Source organism: Antedon bifida, chromosome 7 (genome assembly GCF_963402885.1).
Source record: "Antedon bifida chromosome 7, ecAntBifi1.1, whole genome shotgun sequence".
Lineage (NCBI taxonomy): Eukaryota > Metazoa > Echinodermata > Crinoidea > Comatulida > Antedonidae > Antedon > Antedon bifida.
The window spans coordinates 17,194,754-17,206,980 of NC_136232.1; positions in this window are offsets into that span (position 1 = coordinate 17,194,754).

Here is a 12,227-nt window from a genome sequence, read left to right on the forward strand (position 1 = left end):
TATGCACTTTGATGTTTTTGTGTGAAAAGTTTCACCGAAATGCACAAAATGGTCTAAAACGTCTCCAAATCCTTTTTGAAGCTATTCTAAGCACTTTGGTGTTTTTATGTTAACAATTTTTTTCGAAATGCACAAAATGGTCTAAAAGGTCCTCAAATGCGATTTGAAGCTATTTTGTGCACTTTAATGTTTTTTGTGAAAAGTTTTATAGAAATGCTGAAAATGGTTTTAAACGGTTTCAAATGTGATTTTAAGCACTTTGATGTTTTTGGGTAACCAAGTTTCATCGAAATGCACAAAATGGTCTAATTCGTTTCCAAATGCGATTTGAAGCTATTTTGTGCACTTTGATGTTTTGTGTGAAATGTTTTATCGAAATGCTCAAAATGGTCTAAAACGGTTTCAAATGTGATTTTAAGCACTTTGATGTTTTTGTGTAATCAAGTTTCAACGAAATGCACAAATTGGTCTAAAACGTCTCCAAATGCGATATTAAGCTATTGTATGCACTTTGATGTTTTTGTGTGAAAAGTTTTATCGAAATGCACAAAATGGTCTAAAACGTCTCCAAATGCGATTTGAAGCTATTCTAAGCACTTTGGTGTTTATATGTTAACAAGTTTTTTCGAAATGCTCAAAATGGTCTAAAACGGTTTCTAATGTGATTTTAAGCACTTTGATGTTTTTGTGTAATCAAGTTTTATCGAAATGCACAAAATGGTCTAAAACGTCTCCAAATGCGATTTGAAGCTATTTTGTGCACTTTGATGTTTTGTGTGAAAAGTTTCATCGAAATGCACAAAATGGTCTAAAACGTCTCCGAATTCGATTTTAAGCTATTTTGTGCACTTTGATGTTTTTGTGTGAAAAGTTTCACCGAAATGCACAAAATGGTCTAAAACGTCTCTAAATTCGATATTAAGCTATTGTATGCCCTTTGTTGTTTTTGTGTGAAAAGTTTCATCGAAATGCACAAAATGGTCTAAAACGTCTCCAAATACGATATTAAGCTATTGTATGCACTTTGATGTTTTTGTGTGAAAAGTTTCATCGAAATGCACAAAATGGTCTCAAACGTCTCCAAATCCGTTTTGAAGCTATTCTTATCACTTTGGTGTTTTTTTGTTAACAAGTTTTTTCGAAATGCACAAAATGGTCTAAAACGTCTCCAAATGCGATTTGAAGCTATTTTGTGTGAAAAGTTTTATCGAAATGCTCAAATTGGTCTAAAACGTCTCCAAATGCGATTTGAAGCTATTTTGTGCACTTTGATGTTTTGTGTGAAAAGTTTTATCGAAATGCTCAAAATGGTCTAAAACTGTTTCAAATGTGATTTTAAGCACTTTGATGTTTTTGTGTAAACAAGTTTCATCGAAATGCACAAAATGGTCTAAAACGTCTCCAAATACGATTTGAAGCTATTTAGCTTCTAGAAAGACTGATAGCTAAGTAAAGATCGATGCTTGCACATGAATTAGACATTTTTGTAAAACATATAACATTTTTTACTTTAGCTGGCGATAGTAATTACATAAGCTGGGAGCCAATTTTCGTTACTACATAAGCTGTTGACTGTTTCTACATTAGCTGGTGTTGATGTTTATTTACTACATAAGCTGTTGGTGTTTCTACATAAGCTGGAAGTTTTACTACATAAGCGGTGGATTGTTCTACATTAATGGTTGTTTCGACATTAGCTAGCCTTTTCTACATTAGCGGTTGTAACAAATGTGATATATTTTACAAAAAAAGTCTAAATCATGTGCAAATGCATCGATCTTTACTTAGCTATCAGTCTTTTCACCTCTTGTAAGCAAAACGACCACACATCGTAAGCAACCATCTCTGTTAATTGACCACCTCTCGTAAGGAATCACCTCCTCTCATAAGGGACCGCTTCTCATAATCAACAACTCCTCATAAACGACCACCTCTCTTAACGACCACACCTCTCGTAAGTGACCACCTTTTTTAAGGGACCACGACCTCTTTCTCTCTATTTAAGGACCGTTTCTCAATAATCTCCCGTCAATGACAACGACCTCTCGTAAGTAACCACCTTTATTGAACGACCACAGTCTCTTTTAAGGGACCGCTTCTCATAATTAACAACCTCTTGTCAATGACGACTCTTTTAAAGGACCACCTCTCTTAACGACCACACCTCTCGTAAGTTATAGTCTTAGTCTGTTTTAAGTTATGTGGCTAAGAAAAACAAAGGTTGTTTCTACTCTCTAGTATTTAAAAACCTTTATTTCCTCATCAAGCTGAGATACAGTTTTTCTTGAATTCTTTAAGGAAGTATGAGTAATTCAGTGCGTTACATAAATTACTTTAATATAAACCCAAAACGTAAGGTAAAATTCAACACTTAGGCCGTCTGTTCCTGGGCTTTTATTAAATTTCATTTTAAAAACTGCTTTTGTACAGTCTTCTTCAGTTAGCAGTCCTTCACATTTAGAATGTTCTTCTTTTGATAATTTTTTAACCTTAGAGTTTGAAAAGTATGAATTTATTCTTTCCACTTGAATATGCTTATTTTTATAAAATTTTTTTGTAGTATTTAACATGTCCTTCTAAAATGTCATCTATTTCTGTTGTTATTTTACCATTATCCTTAAAAAAAGACGTATTATGTTTTCTTTTAGCATTATTTTTTTCTAATCCTAGGAAAAATGTATTTTTCCCTTTTCAACCATTCTATTCTTGAACTTATTTTAGCTCCATCTGCTTCTAAGATGTATATATCACTTAACTCTTTTTTCTTTTCTCGTACAGTATATTTAACTTAGTGATAATCTCTTTAACCTCTTTGATTTGTACTTGTTTGAATTTCTTTTTTCTGTCTTGCACAATATTTATTAGAAAATTTTTTATTTTATATTGTAGATGCTCCCATTGTTAAATTGTGTTTATTTTTTGTTTTGTTGTGTATCTTTAATCATGGAGACCAAGTGGTTGGTGATTATTTAAGGTCTTGTTGGTTGATTTAGGAGATCGTGTAGAACATATTCAGTATTATAAGCTTCATTTTGTCTGATCTCGTTGCTGATAGTTGATACTATTTTACTTCCAGCCTCGTCCTCGTCGCTACTCTCTTTGCTGCATGGAAGAAATACTTCATCTTCTTCGTTTTCACTTTCTGTTTCCGTTTCTTCTGATCCTGACATAAACGTTTCGGCTTTTTCTTTATGGAATGAAAATTCTGTTCTTCTGTGTATTCCAATTTCTTCAATCATGGGGTTGCTTATGTATTTTTCTCTGCAGTTGTACGCCATATGTCCTGTTTTATTACACGTGTAGCACACTATTTTATTTAACTTTTAAGTTTTCTCAATGCGTCTAGAATTTCTTCGTTTCTCACAGACAAAGGTACATCTGTTATCAAGATTCTTAACGCATTTTCGTTTCTGTTAAGATATGGATTTGTTTTCCTTTTATGCTGAGACCTAAAGAAATTGCTTTACTCGTTCACCGTGATCATCTATAATATATACGCCATATATTTTTTACTTTTTTGGCTCCAATAAGATGGTCACAGTTTATGATATTATTTAGAGCAAAGTATATATCCTCTTCTTTTATGTATTCTTCTTCTTTTTTACGAATTTCGTCGTCTTTAACGAATATTGGTTTGACATTGTTCCTATTTACTTGTTCTACATTAGTCATAGTAACAAACGGTTTTAGAAACAATAGGTATAGAAATAGTGTTCACTGATGCGTTATCTGTGCGTTGGTTGTTGCTAGGGTAAATAAACGACATTCTTCTTGGGCACTTTACCGCCTTTTGATCAACAGTTAGTTAGTCAAACTGACCTAGTAAACAAACGTATCTCATACTAACACTTACGAAGACTGAAAATCACCATGAAAATTGAATTCCAATTCTGGGTGATTGTTGCTTTCTTCTATTATTTTCTTATGAAGTACGTATACTATAAAAACGCCACCAATGATGAAAAAGTTAGGATGTAAAATAAAAGGAAAACTCATTATTGCCAAAATAATATTGTATAACAATTTCGATAAACCAATTATCAAGTACTACGTTTCGACTCAGCTCAGCTTTTCAGCTTTCTGCTGGTGTCCCTTTTGATCATATCATTCTTGATGTGGCTCATGTCCTCATTGGTCTCTGTTGATGTTATTGTCAGTTTTTAGTCACGTGCAACGCAACTCAACAGCTCACTATGTCGGTCGGTCGGTTGGTTGGTCGGTAAACACTAACTCAAATTTGAGCACGCGACTGCAGCCATATATATGGCCTTGTTCTTATCCAAATACCTTGTTTTATTTTCCTTGATAGACAGTGTTGTTCTTTATCCAATATCTAGGTATTGTCAAAACTTGGTTTGTGGTTTTCCATGGTAGCATGATCAGTGATAGCCGACTTGTGGATAATTTTTTATTGTGAGTGTTGAGCGCTCCTGGTTCTTGTTCCTGTAGTGATTTTCTCTACATCTGTTTTGTGTTCTGTCTTTCTTGTTTTTAATGTTCTGCCTTTTTCCCCTATATACACTTTTTTGCAATTGTGGCAAACCTACTTGATATACTATACCGCACTGTTGTTCTTTGTCTATCTTATCCTTGGGGTGAACTAGGCTTTCTCTTAATTCGTTTTTGAGAGTTTCATTTCTTCTACATACGGTAAACCGATGTTGACTTTTTATCCGCATTATTTTTATTGATTAGTTAACAACCAGATTACCCAAAGTTGAAACAATATGTGGTTTTCGTGCTAGAATAGATAAAGGTCAAAAAATCAAAGAAGAAATTACATGTAGAAAATGTTTGGGGCCTGTTTCTGCTGAGCAGAAATAATCGATTATTAACCGTTTATTTTTGTAATCGATTATTTTTGGGCAGCAGAAACGGCGCAAAATAAAATAACCGATTAAAAATAACCGATTAAAAACACTCAATCCATTGCGTGTTTTAATCGATTATTTCTTGTTTGTTCTTGTTTTCTGTTTTACATGTCCGTTTTTAGGCCTGTTGTCTGTTGACTTGTTTCGGTAAATATATTAGCATATAGGCCTAGCAGGCCGAAGGTAGAACCAACGAACGGCGAAACGAACTTTTCTCGCCGACGTGTCTTTATTAATATAACATCATTATTCTGTTGTATGTGGTACGGTAGTAACCCTAGATGTTTATTTTACAAATAATATAGCTTTACGTAAGAGTAACTTTTAATCCTGATTGTGAGAGTTTTAGGCAGCGATAGGATGTAAACAAATCAACTCTCATCGGCCTTTCATAACTTGAATGCGCTGTGGGATAATGATGACGTGATTTTAAAAACCGATTACTTGAATAACCGATTAAAGTCGTAGCAATTTTCAATTGCAACGCGATTATTTTTGTGGTTTGCGGTGACTGGAAAAAATCGATTATTTTGATTTTTTCAGCAGAAACAGACCCTTGGTATGGGTCACAATGCTGGTAAGTGCAGAAAACCAACACATAGAAAATATCAGTGCCCGTTAACAACCAAAGTAAACGAGGTGGATGATAATATTAAAACAGCAGTGGCTGAAGACACAAGTGATCGGGGTGAAAAAAACAATATAAAAGAACAATTACTATTTTATTTCCTTCTGTGAAGAACAGAAGATGGCAAACGAAGAAAATATGTTAAAAAGAAGAACAAAGAAGGTAAGAAGAAATTTAACAATCATTAGCAAAATGAACAAAATATTGTACTGCAAAAAATACAGACTCCATGCTTTTTTTTTATAGTCTTTAGTGTTTCAAAAGTTACACTTTATTACACTTAATGTTAGAGGTTAAGAGTAAAAAAGAAACAAAATAATATTACGTAAATAGATTAGAAATCAGAAAGGGGAAATAATTGTTTTACAAGAAACATATATAACACCCGATATTTATAATAAGTATGACTTTCTGTGGAAAAGAATTTCATATAATTGTTAAGGTGGAACAAATTATGCAGGAGTTAGTGTCTTATTTAAGAAACATTTTGATATAAAAGTTAAAAATAAAGAGATTGATTTAAATGTCAGATATGTCATGCTAACTATTGATATAGACAATGTTCAATATATTATTATAAATATGTAGGCACCTAATAAACCATCATTTAGAAAAGTTAGACAGGGTTTTTAGACGCCTTGATTATTGGCTGGTATCAAAACATGTTATATCAGGCTCGAATAGGTCAGTAGATATAAGACCAGCAAATTTAACTGACCATAAGGCAGTATCATTGAAAATTGTTTCCAATGTTAAAAATGGAAAAGGCATCTAGAAACTGAATAACAGCTTCCTAGATAAAGAAGACTATAAAAATAACATAAATAGATAAAATTTATGAAATGGAGACAAGTGCAGTACAAATTAGAGCAAGGGCTAAATGGATTAAAGAAAACAGATGGGTCTCTGATATATGATTAATTTGAAATAACTAAAGAAGAAGTCAGAATTGTTTGGTAGAGAGAACGTTTGTCGGCGGCTGGGAATTAGAAAATCTGTTTACCTGAATGTTGCGATATGTGGGTCACTACGACTATTCAGAACAAAATACACAAGTTCTGCCAATTGTTGCATCCACATGAGTACTGTCTTTATTTGACATAGGCTTGCTAATGCGTGACGATAATCTAACGTGACGGTTACAATGTTCCTATATAATTATTTCCTTCTAGAAATTCTCCGCCACGCCCAAGTTCACATATCATGATTAACTGAAAATTTAACAAAACATTCTATAAAAGTAAAGACTCAAGATACTACAATAATGTCATAAAGATGATATGCCTGCCTCCTAATCTTATGTATATCTAAGTATATGCTTACCGAAAGTAGGCCTAAGCAACCAAAGTAATACACTAGCATCCCACTGTTGTGTCCATTAACCACCATTGTCTTGTACTAACTGACCTTGGCCACAGAACACAGTGAGCTAATTTGCATAATAATGCCACCTGTGAGCACTACTAACTAGCCAATCAGCAAGGAGTCACTCAAGTGGAACAATGAGCTAACTTGGCTTCATAGAGCCACACAATAAATAAAGTACAGTAAATTAAAAGTAAAATAAACTTCTTCATTTGGCCTTTACACCGGCCCCTTAATTGTGAACCACAATTATCTATAACAAACTTGGCCAAATATATTTTCTTTCTTTAATAGAACAAATTAATTATTTAATTAAAGTTTTAATTTAAAAGTTCTCTTTTCTTTAAACATTTAGTTATCTGCCTCTAGAAGTAAGCACAACTTGTCAATTGGTCGCTGGAGTACTGTAATTGCTGTTTTTACTTCGACCACTCTAACAAATCCATTTCTGTCAGTCATTACTTCAGCACCCTACCAAGTGCCTATGTGTTGCGGGGTGTGTTTTCCATCAGCAAAACTATATCTCCAACAGCAAAGTTTCTTCTAGGATTTATCCATTTCCGGCGTACTTGTAACGAAGGCAAGTATTCTTTTGTCCACCTTTTCCAAAAGAGATCAGCTAGATGTTGAACTTGACGCCAACGTCGACGTGGATAATTGTCATCTTTGTTAAAGATTCCAGGTTGTAAAACTTTACCTTTGCTCAACAACAAATCATTTGGTGTTAATGCCTGTAGATCATTTGAGTAATCAGAAACAGTAGTAATGGGACGGCTATTTAGTGTTGCTTCAACCTCACAAAATAGTGTATGAAGACCTTCATCATCAAATCGATGCATTTGGTGATGCATTAGTGAGTACAATATTTTCCGTACCGAACGTATTAACCGTTCCAAAACACCGCCGAAATGAGAACCATGCGGTGGATTAAATTTCCAGGTTATACCCTTTTGACACAAGGTATTTGTCAGTTTGGTTTGGTTCCACTTGCTGATTTCTTCCCGTAACTCTCTTTCAGAACCAACTAAATTTGTCCCGTTGTCGGACAATATCATATTGGGTGTACCTCTTCTAGCAATAAAACGTCTTATCGCGTTAATGCATGAAGCGGTATCAAGCGAATGAGCAACTTCAAGATGCACTGCCCTACTGGTAAAGCAAGTGAATATTACCCCATATCGTTTTTGTACAGCACGTCCCCGTTTCACTTCCAGGGTCCAAAATAATCCATTCCAATATTAGAAAATGGTGGCATTATTAAGACGTTCTGCGGGTAAATCTGCCATTATTTGTTCACCAGCCTTGCCCTGATACTTGCGACAGACTACACATTTTGACGTCAACCTCTTTATAGCTTCATTTGCTCCTAAGATCCAATATTTTTGTCTTACTCGTGCTAGTATGGAATTTTTACCAAGATGTCCAGTCAATCTATGTGTCTCTTCTATTAGCAAATTTGAGACGACATGTCTCTTCGGCAACAAAATCGGATGTTTCATCTCGTATGGTATAGATGCTTGTTCCAGACGTCCTCCAACTCTCAGAATTCCATCTTTTACGAAGGGATTTAATTTATAAATGGAACTAGATTTCTTTAATTTACCATGCTTTTCACCTTCTTTTAGTGAGTTTAGCTCATCAGGAAACTCTTTGGTTTGTACGTAGCGAATTATCGCCTCTTCTGCTGTGGCTAGCATTTCAGGAGATAAAGTTATTGGATTACCGTTATATTGCAGCTTCTTGTTTTCAGCTTGGGTTTGAGTTTGATTATGGTTGTTATTTAATTTTCTCTTTTTCAGAGCCGCTTGTTTACGTAATTTACCTTTTAGCCTTAAAATCCAACCAACCGCTATCTTCAACCTCATCCATGTTGAATAACGAGAGAACAACCTTTTAATTATTTCTGAGGACCCATTTACGATAACAGCATTTGCAGTCGTTTTCACTTCTGGGTCATTATCCAAAATAGGTTGAGGTTGTATATTATACTTAGGCCAGTTATCCTCCGATTTCCACAAGAAGTCTGGGCCTTTCAGCCACCGTTGATTTTGTACCAAATTTCTGAAATCGAGACCTCTTGAGGCATCATCAGCTGGATTACATTTGGATTCCACATATCTCCACTGGCTGCTCACCGATGATTCTCTTATTGTGTGAATTCGGTTCGCCACAAACGTATGGAAACGTGCAGATTCATTAGATATCCATCTTAAAACTGACATGCTGTCCGTCCAAAATACAACTTTATGCACCTGACAATCCAACTCATCCATAATAATTTTGTTGATACGAACAGCTAACATAGCGGCTGTCAGCTCCATGCGTGGTACTGTGACCTTCTTCAAGGGTGCAACTCTGGATTTACCCATAAGTAGAGAACAATGTCTTTCCGTCAACATCTTCTAATCGGAGATAAGATACCATACCATAATCTTGGTTACTAGCATCTGAGAAGTTGTGTATCTGACAAGACTTCACCTTACCGAAAATACATGGTTTAAAGCATCTAGGGATAATCAATTTATCTAGATTTGTTAAATCGTTTAACCATTGCTGCCATCTTGCTAAGTCGTTACCAGTTAATTCTTGGTCCCATTGAACATTATTTCTGCACATTTCTTGAAGGAGGATTTTAGCAGGTAATATAAACGGTGCCGCAAATCCCAAAGGATCATAGACTGAGCTGATTATAGAAAGAACGTTTCTTCTAGTTGGTTGTCGACTTGGTACAACATTCTTAAATCCAAGAGTATCAGCGCCTACTGACCATCTAATTCCTAGAGCTCGTTCTATAGGAAGTTTCTCATAATCTAATTCTATGTTTTCGAACTCTTTGGCTCGTTCAGCTGCTGGAACCGAAAGTAGTATTTCTCGCTTGTTGCTTACCCATTTCGATAACTTGAAACCACCCATTTTACAAAGTGTGGTAAGCTGCTGAATAAGAGATACTGCTTGGTCACTTGAACTGATCGATTTCAGGCAATCGTCAACATAAAAGTTACCTAACACTGTATCGGCTACTATCGGATCGAATAAATTCTTGTTCATCTGTGCAGTCAAACGCAGTGCAAAGTTGGCACACGAAGGCGATGAGACAGCCCCAAACAAATGAACTGTCATTCTGTAGATAACTGGATCAATGCTTAGATTACCTTGCGGCCACCAATAGAACCGAAGAAAATCACACTCATCTTTGGGAACATGAACTTGGTAAAACATCGATACAATGTCTCCCATGACTGCAACATTCTCTTGTTGGAAACGCAACAAGACGCCAAGGAGGTTGTTGGTTAGGCTTGGACCTTGAAGGAGAAGGTCGTTTAGTGATACCCCATGGTATTTACAAGTACAGTCGAAGACGACACGAACTTTGTCTGGTTTCTTGGGGTGATACACCCCATGATGAGGGATGTACCATACCTTCCCGTCAGCTCTAGCTAATTCCTTAATAGGAACGATTTCTGCATACCCATTTTGTATTATTTTAGACATTAAGTCGGTATAATCAGAATGAAGTTTGGAGTCTCTCTGGAGCCTCTTTTCTAAACCTTTTAGTCGACGTACAGCTACTTCAGAGTTATCAGGCAAGTTCAAGTCGCTTCTGAAAGGTAAACTAATTTGATAGTGGCCATCTTTCAACTTACAGGATTTTTCCACTACCGCCATAAATCTTCTGTCCTCTTGAGACCATTCTTTCTTGTCATCAATTGTACGTTCAGGAAAGTCATAATTAATACATTCTCTGACTAACTTCTCTAGTTTTCTGTTGTCTTCAACTTCCTGTATCGCACTTATAGTGGCTTTGTTCACTGCCAAGATATCTTCTTTACCAGACCTGGATCCATCGTTCCGAATTACGTTCCATGCTATCCAACCTAAAGCTGTCTGTGTTGCATGTTGGCTCCCAGCTGGTCCGGTTCTAACTTGCCTTGGCGTATATGCATCTGGAACATTATTTCCAATTAACAAACCAATATCAGCGTTGATGTGGAAGATGGACATCTGAAAAGTGTGGCCAACGACGAACATCGCTGGCAGTAGGTATGTGATGGTGAGAAACTGGCATCCTATCTTTAGTATATACTTTAGGTAGTTTTGTTCTATTTAAACCGTCAAGACTTAGAATTTCTAAACCTTCCACCACGTAGGTATACATTGTATGTGGTACTCCCATTGTTTCGATTGTGGTCTTCATTTTATGACCGGTCCCACACACTTCTTTCATTAGAGAACTGGAGCAGAAAGACACATTGCTACCAGGATCAAGAAATGCATATGTGACGACTTCCTTAATACTATTTCTCATTCTCACTCTTACAGGAACAATTGCCATCGTACAGTCTCCATCACATTCTGTATTTTCTGTATCAGAACCATATACATCTGCAAAACTTGAGCTACCGTCTATCTGTGTCTGTGTAGTAGTGGATTTGGTCTTGGGAATGTCCGTGTTAGGAGCTTCTGTCTTGGGTGCCTCCATATTATTAGCTACTGTCTTTGGAACATCCACAGTATTTCCCTCTCTGCCAGAAACATGCAAAACTGAAGGGTGGCGCCCCTGACATTTCTTACAAACTGCCTTATTGCGACAATGCTGTTTCATATGACCTGGTTTCAAGCAGCCAAAACACAAACCCTTGCTTCTTAGAAAATGTATGCGGCCCTGAAGGGTAAGTGTTTCAATCTTTCGGCAACCCATTAGTGAATGTGAGGTATTCATGCAGTACAGGCATCTTGTATCTTGTGAATTTGCCGTTTTACCGCTCGGAATTGAACCATCCAAGTTATGCCCGTCTGAAAGGTTGGTTGCTGTGCTGACTCTCCCTCCCTCTACTCTTTGCCTGTGCCGGCCCCTGTACACCAAAGTCATCTCCAGATAATGCAAGTTTACCATAAGTAGGGTCATTAGCCTTTTTTGCTTCGCTCTTCACAAACTGCACAAGAAGTTTAAACGCCACTGGTTGCTTGTTTTCTTTAGTTTTCTGCACCAAACTTCTCCATTTGTCATGAAGGGAGTAAGGAAGCCTCTTCACAATCTTCTTCATGTTTTCAGAGTACTCAAGAATTTTCATAGAATGAACGCATCTTACCGCATTTTCACATTCTACCAGAAATATTGAGAAGGCATCTAAAGCTTTAGGGTTACCATCTTTGATTACTGGCCAAGCTAGTGCCTTTCTAATAAAGGCATTTGCGATTAATTCTGTGTCTCCATATCGTTCCTCCAATTCATGTAAAGCTGCTTGGTACCCCAATTCAGCATCAAGATAACTAAAGCCATTTACAATCCTTTTTGCTTCTCCGTAGGTAAACTGCTCTAAGTAGTACAACCGCTCATCATCATTTTCCGTATTTCTCACAAC